This window comes from Colobus angolensis, unplaced genomic scaffold (assembly GCF_000951035.1).
Source record: "Colobus angolensis palliatus isolate OR3802 unplaced genomic scaffold, Cang.pa_1.0 Scaffold24, whole genome shotgun sequence".
Classification (NCBI taxonomy): domain Eukaryota; kingdom Metazoa; phylum Chordata; class Mammalia; order Primates; family Cercopithecidae; genus Colobus; species Colobus angolensis.
Window position 1 is genome coordinate 9,906,772 of NW_012115599.1, and position 16,876 is coordinate 9,923,647.

The 16,876-nt window shown below is 36.5% G+C and overlaps 1 protein-coding gene across 2 annotated transcripts in view; it reads left to right on the forward strand.

Moving 5' to 3' along the window:
- The window catches only part of PELI1 (pellino E3 ubiquitin protein ligase 1), a 67,919-nt gene that overhangs the window by 593 nt on the left and 50,450 nt on the right, over positions 1-16,876 (forward strand). The window lies entirely within an intron of this gene.

Below are 16,876 nucleotides of genomic sequence, written 5' to 3' on the forward strand. Positions count from 1 at the left end.
GCCCCGCGCCTGGCTGGCCGCGCGCTCGGGCTGCGAGAGGGGAGCTCTGCGGGTGGCGGGTGGGAGAGGGAAATGGGAGAAACAAAAGGGGCGGTGGGTTTCCCTTTTGTTTGTGCGGATCTGATAACTTCTTTTCCTCCCTTACATAACGCAGACTTCCAAGTTAGTCATTCTTTTTATTGTTACGATTGTTGTCATCATCTCTGCGCGTCTTTCACATTTCCTTTCATCTTCGGATCTCAGAGCATTTTAAACACGCTAATTAATTTCACCCCTGGGTCCCCTAGGAAGCAAGTTAATACGCCTGTTTCCCCAAGTGGGTAAACTGAGGTCGTGAAAAGCTCTCTGATGGATACGCTTGATCTTTTACCGCGCCTGGTATCTGAGGATATGAAAGCGTTTATGAGGAAGAACCCGTTCTCCAATGCCCTGTGGAAAAGTTAAAGATGCTCATTTTACTTACAGGTTAACTGAAGTCCAAAAGATGTCTAGGTAATTGTTACGTAGTTCAAACCATAATTCTTCTTACATAGTGTTTGAATCTTAAAACCTTTAAAGACTTACTGAAAAATGCTTCGAGTAAGGAAATTAATGTAAATCATAAACTCACGTCACCATCTACTTTTATTTTTGTACGTGTAGGTCTCTTAGAGGCAAGAGAGCAAGAATGGGACAGAGGGCAGAGGTTTTTAAAAAATGTACATTTAACAGATTTTAATCACTACACACAAGGAAATGTGCCTTGGTTTTAACAGTACCAACAATATTCCTGTCGTTTAGTCATCAAACAGTATATCAACAAATATTATTGAGAACTTTATTCGTAAGATGCTGGTTGTGCTAAAAACTGAAGCTTTATACTTTATAGATCAGAAAAGGTCATCTGTTTCGGTTCACAGGCTCTTTGCTTTTTCTTACTCTGCAAAATGTTACTTTGTTTTCATTGCGCATGATCTTTTGTTTCAGAAATCGCATTGTCCTTTACTGTGTTGAATATGTATTACTCTCACACTTAAGGAGAAATGAATTTTTTATTCAGTTTGCTTAATAGGGTGAATTTAAAATTTTTTAATTGTGGAAAAGGTTCACTTTATTCAGTTCTGTTTCAGTTTACGATGCATCTTCTTTATAGCCAACAGAAAATATTTTCTGAGTGATCAGATTTACATGTCTCAAAACATTGTTCTTATTGTACAAATACAGCATATGAATTCCTTTATTTATATCAACAACCTCTTCTGGAGAAAAATCTTTAACTCTGAGGACCTTATTTATTTTGTGAGTTTTTATTTCTTCGGTACTAAACTGGAAAGTACCAAAAATTTAAATCAAGCATCACTTCTACTAGCTCTTTCCTCAGGTAAATAATGATCAGAACTGTAGTAACAGTGAATAGTTTCACTTACTCTAAATTCTCTTAAATTTAATTTTGTATTGTGTGGTTGTCCTTACATTTTAGATTTTGGTGGTTGCATCAGAAAATGAAAGTGAGATGTTCGTTATTTTATTTTTTTTTCCAGAGCCTTCTAACCTGTTCCCTTTCTATAGTATGTTAAAAGAGATCTTGAGTTTAAAATAAGTAATTGGAAAGTAGAACAGTTATATGTATGGAAAGTTGCATGTAGTGAAGTGGTTATAATGTCTCATCTAGTGAATTTACAGGTTTTAAAGAGGAAACGATCACCTAGCTTTTTATTAGCATGGTAGAAGTGCTGTAATGTAGTAGTAGTGGTATTTATTTACTTCTAAAAAGCAAGCTGGAAATTTGCCTCAGTGGAGTTTGTAGGGGGAGAGAATCCATCCTTTACTTAAGATTGACATTTAAATGTTCTTGCAGTTGGTTATGTTGAACTTTTTCTGTGGTATTTTCAAGCTAGATTTACCAGGGACATTTGTACTTTAAGGAAGCTACTAACACTGTCTTGGCTCAGTCACTGGAGTCCCCAGGCAGAAGTTAGTGTTGACTGGCGAAGTCTGGCTTTGCAGGTTTTATAATTTCTTTGAGACCCCTTAAAGGAAATGACTGAAAAGTACGGGGTCGGAAGCTAGTCTAGTACTGCCAAATGCCATTGAGGCAAGTTTCAAAGAGGAAGCCAAAGGATGTTTCCATTTGATTTAGCTTCAGACTCTTCTGGGTTGTCAGAATGTCACTTTTGTATTTTAAGAGTTCTATCATTTCAGAATATGATTCGTTATGGTTTTCTAGTAGGTCAGGTGATAAGGACTGTAGATAGTCATTATGCTTCATGGACAACTAATGTTTTTAGGCAGAAGCTTCTATAGCTGATAAAGATTTTAAGCCAAAGACTTAGAATTGAAAACTAACATATACGTGTACATTTTACCATAATACACCAATGTAGACCTATCCTAGTATTTATTAGGTTAGAAAGGCTTTTATGGATGATTTTATTATACAAATATATTTAACTGTATATATTAAAATTTCTTAATGATTAATATATGATGGCACTGAGGTGGCTTTAGGAGCTCCTTTGGGGGTGGGGAAAAAGTCCTGTTATTCCAAAAGTTACATTTATGTCTTTGAGGAGAGTAAAGCAGATTTAAAAGCCAGTGAAAAAAAGGAAGAAAATCAACAAAGTGAAGAAAACCTGATGAAGATGTTTTTAAATAATACAATATAAACTTTCCTGGCAGCATTCATATATAAGGGACAAAATTCTAGTTGAAGTCTATAAACAGTGAATTCCACTTAGCACTTTCTGTTTATAGATTTCTAGCCATCTTTTCCAGATTCCCTCTGAATATATTACACAAGCAAAGTAAATAGAAGTCATTCTTTCAAGGGATTTGGGTTCTTGGAGTTTTTTTACACTTGTGGTAGTGGGGGAGGCGAGTGCTTATTATATTTTCTTAGTTTAAGTGTGACCTGTGCCATAGAATATTTCCCTAGACTAATGTGTGGGAACCTCAAGACAAGAAATATTGGCCATTGAAATATCTGGATATGATTTCAAGTTCTGCCACTAGCCTTTTTTTTTTTTTTTTCTCCAAATTGTCTTGAATAGATCACTTCTATTTTTCCTTCAAAGGTTGAAAATAACTGCCTAACATACTATGTTTAGTAGGTCCTAAATACTTTTTGTTGTTTAATGAATTTACAGGTAATAAAGAGAAAGCACAGTGTTTCTTGAATGGATGTCAGGGAATTTCTAATTTTTTTCTTTTCTGATAGAAAAAAGTAATCAAAACATAAACATCTCATTGGAGTCTTTCAATTAGCATAGTTACCTTCAGAAATAAGCCTAGAAAAAGAGAGCTTCATCTGGTAGTTTAACAGAAATGAACTGTAAATGACTCCAAGAAGAATTGACAATTTTTTCAGAATGTTGTACCAGATGTTTTAGATTCTTTTTGCCACATAAACTCCACTTCAGAGAATTGAGGTTCTACATAGTACTCTAGTATCACCCCTGTAATACATTTACACCTCAAAATACCAGTTGCAGAAAAATAGAATGTGTTGCTGATGCCTGTAAATGGGAAAATCCTGACATCTGTCTTCATCCTCTAGTTAATCTTGACTGTTCATGTAGTTTTTTAAAAAATTAATTCAACACACATGTAATTTACTTCCTTTTCAGAAAATTTGTTGCTAATTTTTATTTTATGAGTCTCTTGGGATGTTGCTAATTCTAAAAATATGTAATACCCCCGGTTTCCCACCATCTTCTACAGTTTCTTTTTCTATTTTTTTTTGGCTAGAGTTTTCTTTTTCCCCTAAACTGTCTAAAGTAAGCTAAGAAATGTTCAAATGTAGTTGACAAGAAACACAGTAATTTATCATGCTAAAATTTCCACATACAAAGTGCAATGAAATCTGTTTTAGAGACAGTACACTTTTGAAGGGGGTAAAGCAGGTACAGCAAATAGATTTCATTTGGGGTACCAAATCTGATTGTTTAGTGGTGGCTGCCTAGAGTGACATGTTTAGAAAACTGGGAGTCCTTGTTCAAACTTAGCAGAAAAGAGTACTGTGATTAGCAATTTCTGCTGTTGGTGAGCAGTGGACTTTTGGCATGGATGCCAAATGCATTCAATATTTATTGATGCCTTTTACATGTCACAGGTCTAGACGCTGATACCTCGCAGACTAAAATCTCTGCCTTCATGGTGTTTACATTCTAATAACAAGACACAAACCATAAAATAAGTAAAATACATTGCGTTTTAAGAAAAATGGCTGGGCGCAGTGGGTCACACCTGTAATCCTAGCACTTTGAGAGGTTGAGGTGGGAAGATCCCTCTTGTCCAGGAGTTCAAGATCAGCCTAGGCAACATGGTGGGACCCAGTCTCTACAAAGAAATTTTTTAAAAAATGAACTGTACACTGTCCCAACTACTCAGGAAGCTGAGGTGGGACGATCACTTAAACCTGGGAGGTTGAGGCTGCCATGAACCGTGATTGCACCACTGCACTCCAGCATAGACAACAGAGCGAGACCCTGCCTCAAAAAAATAAAAATTAAAAAAATAAAAGAAAAATGATCTGGTTTCTTCAAAAATTAATAGCAAGAAATAAGAGAGGGAGGGAGAACTATAAGATTAAAAGAGACTTAAGAGGCTTATCCACCAAATGCAATGTATGAACCTTAGTTATATCCCGCTTTGAGCAAACTTAACTGTAAAAAGATGTTTATTCAAAATTGGGGAGATTTAGACTCTGGATATTTAATGAAAGGGATTTGTCCATTTTTTCAGGTGTGAGAATGTATTTTTTTTTAAGTGTTCTTTTAGAGACATATAATAAAGTGTTTACAAGTTAAAATGTGATGTGTGGGTTTTTACTTCAAAATATTGAAAGGGAGAGGAACATAGATGAAACAAGATTGGCCATATATTGAAAATTGCTGAAGGTAGATGCTCTATGGATACATGAGGTTTCTTACTTCCTCTTTAGTTTTGTGTATGTTTGAAATTTCCCCTAATAAACAGTTTTACACACAAACAGGAAAATAAAGCAGGGAAGGGGAAGGGAGAATACATGGGATATGAGTATGTGGTTGGGAGGGGGGTGCAGTTTCTTGTTTTTTGTTTCTGAGATGGAGTTTTGCTCTTGTCGCCCAGGCTGGAGTGCAGTGGTGTGATTTCAGCTCACTGCAACCTCCGTTTCCTGGGTTCAAGTGATTCTCCTACCTCAGCCTCCTGAGTAGCTGGGATTACAGGCGTACGCCACCACGCCCAGCAGAGTTTCGTATTTTTAGTAGAGACAGGGTTTCACCATGTTGACCAGACTGGTCTCAAACTCCTGACCTCAGCTGATCATGCACTTCAGCCTCCCAAAGTGCTGGGATTACAGGCATGAGCCACCATTCCCGGCCAAGATGCAGTTTTAAAGGGTAGTCAGAAAAGACTTCATTGAGAAGATGATAAATAGTTGAGAAAGTGAATAATGACCTGAAGGAGGTAGCAGAGCAAGCCTTGCACGTCACTTTTTGGAGCAAGACATTATACACAGAGGGAATAGTAAGTACAGTAGCCCTGAGATGGCAGCATGCCTACAACTGCAAGAAACTACAAGAAGACAAGGGTGAGCCAGGCATAGTGACTTGCACCTGTAGTCCCAGCTCCTCAAGAGGCTGAGGTGGGAGGATCACTTGAGCCCAGGAGTTCCAGACCAGCCTGAGCAACATAACCAGATCCTGTCTAAAAAAAAAAAAACGGCCGGGCACAGTGGCTCACGCCTGTAATCCCAGCACTTTGGGAGGCCAAGGCAGGCGGATCACGAGGTCAGGAGATCGAGACCATCCTGGCTAACACAGTGAAACCCCATCTCTACCAAAAGTACAAAAAATTAGCCAGGTGTGGTGGCGGGCATCTGTAGTCTCAGCTACTCTGGAGACTGAGGCAGGAGAATGGCATGAACCCAGGAGGCAGAGCTTGCAGTGAGCCGAGATCGTGCCACTGCACTCCAGCCTGGGCGATGAGCGAGACTCCGTCTCAAAAAACAACAACAACAACAAAAAACTAGTGTAACTAGATCACTAGATCAGGGTGAGCATGAATACATAAAATCAGCATCAGCATGGGAAAGGAAGGGTAGAGAAGACTTACATTGTGTAGGGAATACATAAAATCAGCATCAGCATGGGAAAGGAAGGGTAGAGAACACTTACATTGTGTACATCTTGCTTTAAAGTAAAAAAAAAATTTTTTTTTTTTTTGAGACTGAGTCTTGCTCTGTTGCCCAGGCTGGAGTGCAGTGGCCGGATCTCAGCTCACTGCAAGCTCCGCCTCCTGGGTTTACGCCTTTCTCCTGCCTCAGCCTCCCGAGTAGCTGGGACTATAGGCGCCCACCACCTTGCCTGGCTAGTTTTTTGTATCTTTTTTTTTTAGTAGGGACGGGGTTTCACCATGTTAGCCAGGATGGTCTCGATCTCCTGACCTCATGATCCGCCCATCTTGGCCTCCCAAAGTGCTGGGATTACAGGCTTGAGCCACCGCGCCCGGCCTAAAGTAAAAATATTTTATACGCTTATCTAAAATAAGTCTTCTACTGTAGAATAGTTACCGTGGAAGCTGTACACTTAACAATACTAGCATTACTCAAGACTTTTAGAAATTTTTGTTGTTGTTGTCTAAGCCAGCTTAAGAGCCACACGTGAAAATAGCTCATTACTTTGTATTTGCTCCTTGTTTTTAAGGAAAAATGGGGTGATTGGCCATGTGATATTTCATGTTATTTATCAGATAATGACTCACAGAGGATCTTGACAGAAAGAAAATGGGAAGTAACTTGAGGCTATTTCTAAAAATCAGATCCGGTCTGAGAAGGCAGTTATTGTTTGTAAAAGTCAGATCCACCCGTAGACCAAAAAGGAATTTTAATAATGTTGTGGACAATTGTAGCATCATTTGGAATAAGGGTATATAACTTCTGAGAATGACTAGTATGGAAGGCACCATACTCATTTGGATATTTAAGATCTCACAAAATGCACACACACACACATATACACACATACAAGATCATATACTATTCTTAATACTAAGTATTCGAAACAGTCATTTCAGGTAAGTTTCATTTCTGCATTCAAGACTAAAGGGATGGTATTTAAAACACAGTGAAACTGTTTAACTCTTGTCACTATGGCATATACTTGGGAAACTAAAAGACTAACACATGTTAGTGTTAAGAGATGAATCTGGCTCTTAAGTCTTCTTATATTCATGCTTCATTTCTCAGATTAGTAGTTGTTTTGAGAACATTCTGATTTACCATAAAGAACCATTTTTAATCTTTATTAATAAACGCATAGAAAAAATTGGATCTCATTTAAATATTTAAATGCCCCCAAAAACCTCAATAAATATGGATTGTAAAAATCTACTCTCAGGACAATATTACATGTAGGATTACTACTTTTGAACAATTACTATACTAGTTCATTCTTTAGAAGTACAGTTTTTCCAACCTGAGAAACTAAACATTTCAGTGATTTTTACTCTCCTGATAATACTGAGTCAAGAAAGCTATTCTTTTTCTTGTTATTTATGTCCAGTGGTGGGGGAGCACAACGTTTTCATTTGTTTTTTTTGTTTTGTTTTTGAGACAGTCTTGCTCTGTCACCAGGCTGGAGTGCAGTGGCACAATCTCGGCTCACTGCAACCTACACCTCCCGAGTTAAAGTGATTCCCGTGCCTCAGCCTCCCAAGTAGCTGGAATTATAGGTGCGCACCACTACGCCCAGCTAATTTTTTGCATTTTAGTAGAGACGGGGTTTCACCATGTTGGCCAGGATGGGCTCGATCTCCTGACCTCGTGATCCACCGCCTCGGCCTCCCAGAGTGCTGGAATTACAGGCGTGAGCCACTGCGCCCCTGTATTTTTAACCAATCATATTTAAAATTTAATGCCATGAAGTAGAATTTATGAACTTTTACTATTTAGTAAATTACATAGTGACCACTAAGAATACAAGTATATAACTGTATAAGGAATACTTTAACAAAACTTCCTATTTTAAACATTTTTCAGTAAATTGTTAGGAATCTAGTTCTTTAATTCACCCAGAGTTTTTGTAGTAGTGTATGTAGATGTATATATGCATGTGTATGTATAGATAGACAGCCAGACTCTCTTACTGTATACTGCACATACTATCAGGACTGAGCTGCTGGACTAGATTATTTAATGTATTTTAAACACTAGTCTGTTAACATGGAACAACTGAGCCCATATTTAATTCCTGGGCTTTCCATTAACTCTGAAAGTCCTTTAAAACTTTTGATTAATCTAAAAAAAAAAAAAACAAGTGGCAGTGGTTTTGCATAACGATCTTTGAGGTTCTGTGATGATGACCATACTGAAGTGTGACTTATTTTAGAAATAGCTTTCATTCAGGCTGTTGATTTACTGGTAGGATCATGAATCTGTTTTTCATTTCCATTTTTGTGGAATAAATGAGTAACTTATGATGGAAGAGAAAGAGGGAAGTCAGGAAGAGAAGGAAGGAAAGGAAAAAATTGGATCTCACAAAATAGTAAATATGACTATGGATAATTCTCTTAAGTTGGATGTGCTTAAGTGTTTGTGACCTAATGAGCTGAGGCTCAAATGTGTAAATTAAGTAGAGAATAGAAGTAATAATACAACTTTCATTTGAAGAGAAGTTGCTTTGCTAAAGGACATCTTACATTTCATGTTGACTTAAACCTTATGACCATGATAAAATCTATACTTAATTTTGGAAATAGTAATGAGTAATAATAATTGAGAAATTATTTGAAAATTCAATCTATTACTTAAGCTTTGTAGATTTTTGCAGCAACAGGTTCAAGGTTATTCTTCTCAGCTTGTGCATTGCAAGATACTTCTCATTTCCTGCCTATCTCACTTTCATCTATTCATTACTCTGCCAATAGCTCTCTTTATCATCCTTTGCCAGCTTTAGTCATGCCTGTTGCTCTTCAGCAGCGTTTTCTATGTTTGTCTGCCATTTTTATACTTATAAAGTAGACTTGGAATGAATTAGGGGTATAAAGTAGAAACCTGTGGATGGCAAGTACAATACTTTTCCTATTTGTGCCATATTTAATCTTTTTAAACTTTCCTTGTCTATTTCTGTTGTGTGCCGTTGTGAAGATCTCTCATCAGACACTAAGAAATAACTACGTGAACTGTAGGATGCAATACTTTTTAAACTCAGTAATGTAGGAAACAGTGAGTTTAAACTCATACTCATTGAGTTAATCCTACATCCATCCAGAACCTACATACCTAAATTAGCAAAGTTTGATAGTAATAGTGGAGTTTCAAAAGCTATTTTCAGCTCTTGATGTTTGTTGTCTTTTCCAAAAATGTCAAACAATTGGGGACTTCATCATTACTGTAATAATAATCATATATGACCTTAGAGGGAAACTGTACTTCTGTTGAGCTTCTATTTGACAGTCAAGAGGAAAAGATAAAAAGATAAGTAATGTGGTAAAGAAAGTTATAACTTCTTCCTTCCACAAGAATGAAGTGTGAAGTGACTGGCCCTGATATTTTTCTAGTAACTCATTGTAGTGTTCAACATATCATTTGGCTTAATCTTTAGAAGGCACAGTTAAATTTTTTTTTTTTAACAATAAGTGAAAACAATTGAAAGTGCTTTGTTGATTCTTCAAAACCTTAATGTTGAATTCCTGGTTCTTGGCAGTTACTATCCATAGTACTTCATGTTCCTCTGGGTTTATTTCAGATTTAATGAACTGCATGTACTGGAAGCACTAAAAGCTGATTGGCTTTAATTTTAGACTACAGTTAACATGATGGATTTTTCTTTGAATTGTTTCTCACTGTCATTCTTTCAATTTACCATTAAAGGATCAAAACATCCAAATTACAAAACTAGTTAAGTTCATCATTCATGAGAAAATGTGTTAAATATGTATCTTTTGTAAAGTAGTGGCTGCTTCTAATTAGAAACCAGTCCTATAGACATACCTTATGTATCAAAAAGCTTTTTAAATATACTTACTGCTTTACTGTTATTTTCATTTAAAATAGGATGATTCAGTCTCTGAGCTAGCCCTGTCTGTTCCTCAAAGGAACTAGGATGAATTTTGAGCAGGGACTCTTAAACTGTTTAACATTGAGCAGATCTGTAACTTCATTGAGAGCAGACATTTTAAAAAAATCATCACTGACATTTATTCAACAAAAAGAAGATCAGATTTTGCTAAAGCCTTTTGGTTGTGTCTCTTTTAGAAATAATGTTATTTATTTGCATATAGTTCAGCTCTTAAGGACCAGTCTTTTAAGGCTTTAGCCAGAATTTGTCTCCTAAAGCTGACTTTAAAATGGCTTCCAAAAGGATTTGCTGAGTTTCAGAACTGAGTAGGCTGCTAATGATTCAGTAGGCCCCCTTATTTTCCTCCTACTCCTTAAATTGAAGGCTCCTTCATACCATCTAGGTACCCTGAGTCATCATGGATAAACTCTAAAGAAGAATTGTCATGGAAAAACTCTCCATGAAGGGAGAATGTCAGCAGTCTGAGTCAGAGATCATTCATTGATAACAGTGATACAATCTATAGGTTGTGGGCTTCATTTTAAATCTTTTAATGTACTTCCATGTATGTCCTTATTATAGGATTGTAAATACTATAATGCCCATAAAACCATCTGAGGTGTTTATTTCCTTTTCATTTCTAATTGGTTTGGTTTTTATTATCTATTACATGAAAAGGATTTTATATTTTTTATTGAATAAATAGGAGAGGCAATATGATACAGGATAAAAACCACTGTATCAGAAGTTAGGGGACCTGGAGTTCTGGTTCATGTTCTCAATATGTGACTTTATATATTTCATTTAACCTCTTTGAACCTGAGTTTCCTTATCTTTATAAGATCAGTAACTCCAGAACTCACACCCTCTTTGGAACCAACCCATGGCAGATACAGCTGCTAGCTGTATCTGTATCTGTATCCCAAACCAGCTTCAGATAACTTTTTGATACAGCACTGTCAGAAACTATATATATAATTGCCATTCTGATGAAATCTCTTTATCATCTCAGTTATATTGGGTCTCTTCCAGCTCCAGGATTCTGTGACTTTAAATAATTTGCCTATGGAAAGTCTCTGTCTTCTATACTGTCTTTTCACATTGAGTATTCAGTGAAGTTAAGTGAAACTTACTGTATGAGCTTAAGAATTCTTTGTAGTCAGGGATAGCATGTTTATGTTTCATTTAGTGATGTTAAAAACAAATGATTGAAGAAAACTTACGGGGGTACTTAAAATTCCAAATGAAATGGTAACAAATAAAAATTTTTAGTGCTAATTTGATGGAAACCGATTTTAAGTTCTAAATGTTTGTGGCACAGACCTCAGGTTAGTGAAATTTGAAGTGATATATTTGTCTGGAGGGCACATAATGAAGACATAGGAATCCTAGACTGAGAAGTAAAGAGGCCTGATTTCTAGCTTTGCAAACTGTTCTTTTAACCTGGTTAGTGTCTTCATCTATTGTAATGGTATCAGGCCAGTGTTTTTCATTAATGTATTATATAAATTACCTAAGGATCATATTATAATGCATATGCTAATTCAGTAAGTATGGCTGGGGCTTGAGATTCTTCATTTTTAGCAGGCTTCTGGGTGTGCTGCTGCTATAGGCCATGGACCACACTTCACTTATAAAAGTACTAGGCCATTTCCAAGGCTCCTTCTGGTTTAAAGGGTCTTTAAATTGTAAGTCCACTTCTTTTTCTCCAGCTCTTTTGTATCACTATTAAACTTGTACTTTTTAAAGCCACATATTCCTAGACTCATTCCCTATTTTCTCAGTCTGAGAGCTCCATTAGTTTTCTTGTTTTTCCCTTTCCAGAATGAACTTGACGTAGGTGGTCATTCAAGTTAAAGCTAAGGTAGTATAATAGAAAGAGGCTTTAATAAGAAGAAAACTTTATTCAGATGCCTCCCCCACTAATTGGTAGCTCTGTTGCCTTGGACAGTTGACTCAGTTTACTTAATCTCAAAGTTCTGAGTACAAGCCTCACCAGGACTTACTAAATTCCTTATCCAAAATTCTTGGGGCAAAAAAGTGTTTTGGATTTCAGATTTTTTCAGATTGTGGAATATTTGCATCATACTTGGAAGAGCATTTCCTTTGAGAATCGTGTTAGCACTTGAAAAGTTTCAGGTGTTGTAGCATTTTGGATTTCAGATTTTTAGATTAGGAATGCTCAATCTGTGTCTTCCTGGTAAGGTTGTTGAAAGGAATAGAGATAATATATAAAGTTGTCAGCACAATGTCAAGCATAAAGTAGGTACTCAAGAATTGGAAGCTATTTTTTTTTATTCCTGCTGGCATCCTGACTTGGTCTAGTAGAAAGACAAAAAGGAGTGGGAAAGATCTGTCGCCAATTCAGGACCTTTCTCTGTGTGCCAACTTAAATTTTCAACTGCTTATTAGACATATTAACTAAAATTCTTCAAACTTTCCAGAGTGAAAAAGACCTCTGTTTTCTTTCCATATCTGTTCTGCCTCCTTCAAATACTGGTAGAGATTACTGTTTCTGCCTAGGCACAGTGGCTCACACCTGTAATCCCAGCACTTTGGGAGGCCGAGGTGGGTGGATTATTTGAGGTCAGAAGTTTGAGACCAGCCTGGCCAACATGGTGAAACCCCGTCTCTACTAAAAATACAAACATTAGTTGAGCGTGATGGTGTGTGCCTGTAATCCCAGCTACTTGGGAGGCTGAGGCAAGAGAATTACTTGAACCCAGGAGATGGAGGTTGCAGTGAGCCAAGATGGTACCACTACACTCCAGTCTGGGTAATGGAGTGAGACTCTGTCTCAATGTAAAAAAAAAAAAACAAAAGGAGAGAGATTACTGTTTCAATCACCACATGCCGGTTAGGATCCTGTCGTTTCTGCCTTTGGCCTTCCATATCCATGGGATATGCATCTGAGGATTGAACCAACCATGGGTCAAAAATTGGAAAACAAATACAATAAAAAATACCACTATAACAATAAAATAATACAAATAAAAAGTACAGTATAACAACTATTTTCATAGCACTTACATTTTATTAGGTATTACAAGTCAGGGGTCCCTATCCCCAGGGCATTGACCTGTGGCGTATTAGGAACCAGGCCACACAGAGGAGGCGAGTGGTGGATGAGCAAGCATTACTGCCTGAGCTCCACCTCCTGTTAGATCAGCAGGGCATTAGATCTCATAGGAGCATGAACCCTGTTGGGAAATGCACATGCGAGGGATCTAGGTTGGGCGCTCCTTATGAGAATCTAACTAATGCCTGATGATCTAAGGTGGAACAGTTTCATCCTGAAACCATTCCCCCACAACCACTCACTCCTAACCCCCATCGGTGGAAAAATTGTCTTCCATGAAACTGGTCCCTGGTGCCATAAAGATTGGGACTGCTGTTATAAGTAATCCAGAGATAATTTAAAGTATACCAGAGGATGTATGCAAATACTATGCCATTTTATATAAGGGATTTGAGCATCTGCAGATTTGGGTATTGGAGAAAAGTCTTGGAAATCTGCAGATTTGGGTATTGGAGAAAAGTCTGCAGATACCAAGGGATAACTCTATATTTGTTTCTAACAACTCTCCCCATGGATGCCTCAAAAGTACCTCCCATCCTCAAGAATACCACACTATAGAAGTCTTCAAAGTGATTTATTACCCTTAATAGAAATTAATTTCCATCATTGTCCATTTCACAAAAAAATTCTCTTTAGCAGAAAATAGTTTCTGTACTGAAGTAATCATTTCTAAATAATTGATAATAGAAATATTCAGGTAATTCAGTAGGAATTTACTGTCAGAAAAACTCTAACAGGAAACCTTTATTGACCTACTACTGTGTACTAGACATTTGTTTAATGTCCCATAACAATCCTTTGAGGTAGATAATATTATATTAAAAGGTAATAGGGTATAATGATTGCAAGTATTAACCAAAATTTCTGAGGTTTCAATCCCAGATGTCAGCCCTTACTAGTTGTTTGACCACAGGCAATTTACTGAACTGGTCTAAGCCTCAGTTTCCTCCTATATGAAATAGATGATCATATAACTTATCTCCTAAGAACATTTTTAGGAATTAAATAATTTTTAAAAAGCTCTTTGAAAAATGCCTGTCATTTATTATAATAAGCACTGCATATGTGTTAGTTACTGTTATTTATTATCTTAGTCTTACAGGTTAGGAAATTGAGACTCAATGAAGTTGGTCCAAGTTTCACAGCTATTAAAAGATAGTGCCAGGAGTTGAACATAGACAGTCTGACTCCAGAACTCCCTTAACCATTCTATTTTACTTCATCTCAAGTAATAATAATTTATCTTATCCTCTTGCGTACAGCCACCATATTAATGGTCTCATTGTGATCATAGGAGTAATAAAATTCATTCTAGCAGTCACATGTGGTACTTAAAATGTAGAATTTCTAAAATATGCAGGTAAAAGCTCACTTTAATACGATCTGATAAATATAAGAATATATATTTAATTCTATTTTATTTCATGTTTGCTTTTCTCCATTTCTTGTTAACAGTCACCAAAATCCCTAGAAAGTGGAAGTACTAATTTTACATTACTATATAGTGACTTCAGTTGTTGTGATTTACTTGGTCTGTTAAATCTTCTTTTGCTAAACATTTTCAGAATGACTGGCGCTCATTACCATGTTGTAACTACATAGTGTTCTTAAAATCAAGAATTTTTATGAATATGAGTAACTGGTACCTCTTTTGAAATTATGTAGTGATTTGCCTGTTTTTAGTTTTTCTGTGAATTTTAATTTTTATCAGCTGCTTTTTGAATAGAAACTTTGATTTTAGTATTTTGATGTCTTTGTATTAGATGCTGTATATAGTTGAATCTGCTTAATTTTACAAGCTTTAGACTGTGACACTCATTTAGGCCTTTAGTAAAAATAAAAAGCACATCTGATTACTATTTAAAGTTTCTATAGATGATTTGCTCTCTCCCCCACCTCATTCCCCATTACTTACTAATTTCTTTTTTCCATTGTTAATGTTTTATTCGTTTGTGGCAAAAGAATTTCCTTTGTATTAAGACTGTATAAAGACAAAAGATAAAATATCTAATAGTCTTTGAGAAGAGGGCAGATTTGAAAAACCAGAATCACCTATGAAGAAAAGTCTGTTTTTACCTTGGTTTTGAAACTGGATTCTGTGACCCAGTGTATTTACTTTTGGGGAAACAAACATACTTGAAATAGTTGTTGTGTCAGTTAAGACACTCTATTGTGACAGAAACAGAAACAACTCAAACAGACTTGAAAGGGAAAAGGGAAATGTATTGATTTGTGTACATTGGCTCAGGATAGTTGTGGCTTAAAGAATGGCTCCATCCAAGGCTCTCATGATATCATCAAGACTTAATTTCTGTACATTTCTTAGTGCTGCTTTCTTGGTGTTGGCTTTCTGATCCATCTGTACATAAGCATAAGATAGCTTCAGTTCCCTTAGCTCCTAAATCCACCCAGTGTCATGTGTAGCTGGAAAGAGTGACCATCTTTCTTAAAAGTCCCAGCAAAAGTCTCAGTGCATTTCATTGGCTCTGACTGGCCCACTCCCTTGTGGCCAGGAGACTGTGAAGCTCTGATTTTTGAGACTGAGCCATATGTCCAACCATCAAGTTTGAGGGTATAGTCAGCTCCAGATATATATAAACTGAGAATAAAAGAGGGGTTTCCTCCAAAAAGGAAATGAAGATACCGTTATATGAGAGAAAGGAGGAATATTTGTTGGGCAGCAGGAAACAGATGCCCATAATGCTTGATAGTGCCTTTTCTATTTTAAGGGGTAGCACTCAACTAGGAAAGACACATTCATGTTTTTCTTTCTTTCTTTTTTTTTTCCCTTCTTATTTAGTATTTAGTACTAATTTGGGATTTATATGAATTTCCTTCTACATTGCTGTTTTAAAGCTATATATATATATGTATATATGAGAATTACTAGAACTTTTTGACCGTGAGAGCTTTAAGAATGTATCAAAATTTAAAAATTTGGCACTACTTTAACAAGTTTAATATAACATCTTATTATTAATTTTCCTGTTAGCGTTAGTAATGAAATTTGTTGATAGCTAGTTTGTTAATGTCTTAAGCAGACCATGCTTTTGGGCCAAGAAATTCATAAAGAACCATGAAAACGAAGGTTCTCTCCTAGATACTCAGGGCCTCAAGGAGAGAGAGGAGTAAAGGGTTATGAAGGACACTAACAGGGTCTTTACATGTTGATTTCTAGAACTGATTTTAGTCTGAAAATGAAAACCCAATTCTTACCAAAAAGGAATATAAGTTGCCCATTGTGTTTTACTCTTCCTTTTTAATACCCAAAGTATGAAATGAAATAAAAAATAATATATTATGGCCTCTAATATCATTTATGTAGCTTCTTCTATTTCCTCTGTTATATTACTGTGTATATGAATAAGCACATCTATTCCCCAAAGGCTTTAACATTCTATAGTCTCTAGGAAATTTTATTTTTTTCTTCTAAATTTCTTGAATAAATTTTATAGAAATATTTATGCCTTTTTATGCACCAAATTAAAATGAAGACTTCATAAGATCTAATTTAGCAAACTATTTTTAATGTCTTTTCCTTTATTTCTTCAATATTAAGTGCTGCAAAATGAGCAAGACAGTTTCTCCCTTGGAGGAGTGTTCAGCTTTATTAGAAGATAGCACGGCCGGGCGCAGTGGCTCAAGCCTGTAATCCCAGCACTTTGGGAGGCTGAGACGGGCGGATCACTAGGTCAGGAGATCGAGACCATCCTGGCTAACAGGGTGAAACCGGGTCCCTGCTAAAAAATACAAAAACTAGCCGGGCGAGGTGGCGGGC